This window comes from Nicotiana tabacum, chromosome 4 (assembly GCF_000715075.1).
Source record: "Nicotiana tabacum cultivar K326 chromosome 4, ASM71507v2, whole genome shotgun sequence".
In the NCBI taxonomy this organism is placed as follows: Eukaryota; Viridiplantae; Streptophyta; class Magnoliopsida; order Solanales; family Solanaceae; genus Nicotiana; species Nicotiana tabacum.
In genome coordinates this window covers 89,229,584-89,235,634 of record NC_134083.1, presented here as the reverse complement: position 1 = coordinate 89,235,634, position 6,051 = coordinate 89,229,584, and positions in this window count along the sequence as shown.

Sequence of the window (6,051 nt, the reverse complement as noted above, 5' to 3'; positions counted from 1 at the left end):
TCCCGACATCTCCATAGAACCTCCCTCGGAACTTTCAACCTCCTCACAAAATGAATGGCTTCTGTGGTCGGTTAGAAACAAGGTTAGTAAATTGCATAAAACACTAAAATATTGGTAAAAACCATATCTTTTTCCAACTAAGTAGACGAAGTTATAGTATCTATATGGTCACTTGCAATTTCTTTCGATCACATTTGGACATAGTGTTGAAGTAACAAGAGAAACGAGTCCGCGGATCATCCATCTTAGTAACACGTAGAAAAAGAAATTAGTCGTCCAAGCGTACTTGATCCCTATATAATTTCATGTACACAACTAGTACATTGGCTGTTGTTATCACGTCTTGATGTAAATAATGAATATTGTTGATAACGTTTAATTTTATTATAAATTAAACAAAAATGGTTAATTAACACGCGTAGGAGGACGCAAAATGTTCGTTTTTCTATATACTTGTTTCGTTGTTGAGGCTAGAATTTTAATAAATCAATTAGTAAGCTAGCATTTGTTAGTCCCGCCAATATTGCTGTATTTGTAAATAATGATTCTGGGAAATATAAGTTATCGTAATGAAACAGTAATTAATTTGAGCCCACTGAATTCACAGTGTTTCCTTAAGGAATTTAATCCCCTCCTAGTACCCAAGGTTATGGATTATTTCCTCCCAGGATAGAACGAATCACATACTGGTATAGCGGTACTTCAAACCCCAGTGTTTCAGCGAACACAAAGTTCGGTAGCAAATCACACTTACAGTTGCTTTGTTTGAAGTTAAAACAATGCAGAACAAAGGAGTAGAAACTCAGAAAATCGTATGGAAATGCTGAGAGGAAGGTTGAGCATTTTCAGTGTGGTGTTTTTCTTCAACAGCTGCTGCACATATTTATAGCAGTCAGCTTTGAAGATGAACGACCCTCCACCCTCCATGGTGGAGCATGCACTAGCTTGTTTGTGAAGCAAGCACTTGACCATGGTGGGAAGAGCATTAGGCGGCTGCTATTGCAGCTGGTGGTCAATACACGAATTGGAACATATCCGTTACAAATACGAATAATCTTACGTTAATATTTACTATTAACAAATAAATTTGGTCCAAAAAATTAATCAATCGATCGATCATTTGACCAAATCCGAATCCGAATCCGAATCCGAATCCGAATCCGAATCCGAAGCCAAAGCCGAGCCGAGCCGAGCGAGCGACAACGACGACGGCACGAGGCTTGCTTTCTTCTTAACTCTTTAAGAGCTACAAGAAGAGCAATTATATATATACCCACCAAAAATCTTTTCCTCTTCCAATATGGGACTATGTCTCATTGTCAAGAGGGGGAAACTTAAACTTTTACTCAAAAATTTTATTTTTCCTCCATTTCCCATTCACCCTCATTTTAAGACTATTTCATCTTAAATAACAAAAACCTCAACAATCCCCCACATGAATGGAGAATGGCTATATCACGGAAGTATGCATGGAAAAACTGTGTGATTTGCAAGCAAGGATTAATCGCATCTGGATAAGTAGGTTTCCCTTTGAACTTTCAGTAGTGAACTTATGTCGGATATACTCGGTCAATCGGTAGATTTGATATCTTTGAACCGTCGAACTTTGGTGTATACCTAGACAACCATAAGTCACACAACCGACCCTTAACAGTCTTTGGCTCTCATTGTTGTGTTCGTTTCAGCCATGAACACCGCCTGGTTTCATAAGTGCATAGAGAACTGGCCTTACAAAGTTCTCCTTGAAGCGGCTAATACTTCACACTTACATAGGTGATTCCTAAACGTGTCATCCTGTAGATACACTATTTGATATACCCTGTATCAAATTTAGAAATCATTAAAAAGCCTTAATGCTTTATCCTTGGTACTGAATATTGTCTCATCACGAGAACGGACTAAAATTTTATTTGACAATGTTGAACCGTCATTAATGACTTTGTTTGATCTCCTTGAACCTAGATCTTGGGATCTCCAGTCTTCTAGGTAGAGTTACCGCCACAATGACTTGTTCTCGGCCATAGCCCCATTCCCCTTGATGATTTCTCAACTACCTCTCTAGTTAGGCCTTTTGTAAGTAGATCCGACACATTATCACTTGACTTTACATAGTCAATCGTGATAATTCCTCTAGAGAGTAATTGCCTAACGGTTTTATGTCTTCGTCGTATATGACGAGATTTACCGTTATACATAACGCTCCCAGCCCTTCCAATTGCCGCTTGACTATCACAATATATGCATATTGGTGCCAACGGTTTGGGCCAAAATGGAATGTCTTCCAAGAAATTCCGAAGCCATTCAGCTTCTTCACCGGCTTTATCTAAGGCTATGAATTCAGCCTCCATTGTAGAGCGGACAATACATGTTTGTTTGGACGACTTCCAAGATACCGCTCCTCCACCAATAGTAAATACATATCCACTCGTGGACATAGAATCGGTTGAACCAGTGATCCAATTTGCATCATAGTATCCCTCAATCACCGCAGGGAATTTACTGTAGTGCAGGTCAAAGTTCTGGGTATGTTCTAAATATCCCAAAACTCGTTTCATTGCCACCCAATGAGATTGGCCTGGATTGCTCGTATATCGACTTAGTTTACTTATAGCACAAGCTATATCTGGTCATGTACAATTCATGATATACATTAAGCATCCCAACACACGAGCATAATCCAATTGTGATATGCTTTGGCCTTTATTCTTTGCTAATGCAAGATTCACGTCAATTGGAGTCTTTGCAACTTTAAAGCCCAAGTGCTTGAATTTTTCAAGTACTGTCTTAATATAATGAGATTGTGACAATGCCAGACCTTGAGGAGTCTTATGGATCTTAATTCCCAGAATTAAATCAGCAACTCCCAAGTCTTTCATATTAAACTTGCTATTGAGCATACGCTTAGTAGCATTTATGTTGGCAATGTCATTACTCATTATCAGCATATCATCCACATATAGGCAAACAATGACTATGTGATTTGGAACATTTTTAATGTACACACATTTATCACATTCGTTTATCTTAAAACCATTTGACAACATTGTTTGGTCAAATTTCGCATGCCATTGTTTGGGTGCTTGTTTTAGTCCGTAAAGAGACTTAACAAGTCTACATGCTTTCTTTTCTTTACCTGGAACCACAAACCCTTCAGGTTGTTCCATGTAAATTTCTTCCTCCAACTCTCTCCATTTAAGAAGGCCATCTTAACATCCATTTGATGAATTTCAAGACCATACACTGCATCTAATGCTACTAACATCCGTATGGACGTAATTCTTATAACTGGAGAGTATGTATCAAAGTAGTCTAGACCTTCTCGTTGTCTATACCCTTTGACTACGAGTCTTGCCTTGAATTTATCAATAGTGCCATCATCTTTGATTTTTCTCTTGAAAATCCATTTAGAACCCAAAGGTTTATTTTCAGGAGGAAGATCAACCAATTCCCATGTATGGTTGTTCAATATTGATTCTATTTCACTATTGACTGCCTCTTTCCAAAACAATGATTCCGAAGAAGTCATAGCTTCTTTAAATGTTTGAGGCTCATTCTCCAATAAGAAAGTCACAAAATTTGGTCCAAATGAAGTAGACGTTCTTTGACGTTTACTACGTCTTGGATCCTCCTGATTACATATACTTTCTTTTGTTTTTTCCCGAGGTCGTTTAGATCCTTCACCAAATGACTCACATTCCTTTTTATATGGATATATATTTTCAAAGAACTCAGCATTATCTGATTCTATAACCGTATTATTATGAATGTCGGGATTTTCTGATAGAAATCGATATGCTTTACTATTTGTCGTATATCCTATGAAAATACAATCAACGGTTTTCGGTCCTATCTTAACCCTTTTGGGTTTAGGAACTTGTACTTTTGCCAAACACCCCCACACTTTAAAATAATTCAAGTTGGGCTTCCTTCCTTTCTATTTTTCATATGGAATGGATTGTGTTTTGCTATGGGGCAAACGATTTAATATTCGATTAGCCGTAAGAATGGCTTCCCCCACAAGTTCTGTGGCAAACCAGAACTTATCAACAACGCGTTCATCATCTCCTTTAATGTGCGATTCTTTCTTTCCGCAATCCCATTAGATTGGGGCGTGTAAGGGGCTGTTGTTTGATGAATAATTCCATATTCTAAACATATTTCTTCAAAAGGAGATTCATATTCACCACCCCTATCACTTCTTATCATTTTTACTTTCTTGTTAAGTTGCATTTCAACTTCATTTTTGTATTGCCTGAATGCGTCTATTGCTTCATCTTTACTATTTAGTAAGTAAACATAGCAATATCGAGTACCATCGTCAATAAAAGTTATGAAATACTTCTTTCCACCGCGAGATGGTATTGACTTCATGTCACAAATATCTGTGTGAATTAAGTCTAAAGGATTTGAATTCCTTTCAACTGACTTATAAGGATGTTTAACATACTTAGATTCCACACATGTTTGACATTTTGATTTTTCGCATTAAAACTTAGGCAGTACTTCCAAGTTAATCATTTTCCGCAAGGTTTTATAATTGACATGACCCAACGTACATGCCATAAATCATTTGACTCAAGTAAGTAAGAAGAAGCTGAAATATTATTATTTTTTTCCACAACCATTACATTTAGATTGAAAAGGCCCTCGGTGAGGTAACCTTTTCCTACAAATATTTCATTCTTACTTATGACAACCTTGTCGGACACAAAAACGCACTTAAAAGCGTGCTTAACAAGAAGTCCAGTAGAGACTAAATTCTTTCTTATTTCGGGAACATGAAGGACATTGTTCAAAGTCATGACCTTGCCAGAAGTCATTTTCAGAAATATCTTCCCATATCCTTCAACTTTTGCTGTTGAAGCATTTCCCATATAAACTGTCTCTCCGGGTCCAGCAGGAGCATAAGTAGCAAAAGCTTCTCTAACTGCACAAACATGGCGAGTGGCTCCTGAATCAAACCACCACAGTTTAGGATTTCCCACCAAGTTACATTCAGAAAGCATGGTACACAAGTTATCAACATCATCATGCTTTACTACCATGTTTGCTTGACCCCTTATATTGTCTTTCTTCGGAGCACGATACTCCGTAGATTTGTGTCCGATTTTCCCACAGTTGTAGCAGTTTCCACTGAACCGCTTCTTGCTTGGGTTGTATTTTGGTCCAGAAGCCTTCTTCCTCTTTTTGTTATCTTCAACAATATTTCCTCCCATTATTGTTGAATTTCCACGGCCTCTCCTTTCAGCAACTTTATTGTCCTCTTCGATTCTCAACCGAACAATGAGATCTTCAAGGGACATTTCCTTTCGTTTGTGTTTCAAATAATTTTTTATGTCCTTCCACAACGGAGGCAACTTCTCAATCATTGCTGCTACTTGGAATGCTTCATTGATGACAAGACCTTCAGCAAGTAGATCATGAATAATCACTTGCAATTCCTGAACTTGGGTAATAACAGACTTGCTATCTACCATTTTGTAGTCCAAAAATTTTGCGGCAACGAATTTCTTCATCCCGGCATCTTCAGTTTTATATTTCTTTTCAAGTGCATTCCACAATTCTTTTGACGTCTCCACGCCACTGTATACATTATACCGATTATCATTCAGTCCGCTAAGAATATAATTCTTGCATAAAAAATCAGAATGCTTCCACGCTTCAATCACGATAAAGCGTTCATTCTCTGAAGTTTTATCTGGCAGATCAGGAACATCTTCCTTGATGAACTTCTGTAGACATAACGTAGTTAAGTAGAAGAATATCTTCTGCTGCCAGTGCTTGAAATCAATCCCGAAATTTTTTTTGGGTTTTTCCGTCGGTGCCAACGCCGGTGTTCGGCTTGTCGAAGCGTTGGCAGTCACCGTCGGAACAGCTTGGTTTTCGCTTTCAGTCGTCATTTTTTCTGTAAAAGAATGACACAAACAAACATTTAATACACGTTTTCAAACTGGAGTAAAAATCACATAGATTTTAATCTCCAACAAAATGCCACGAAGGCTTTACTCTCCAAAACGGGAGTACACAAAACCACAACGGTTTTAGTTTGCA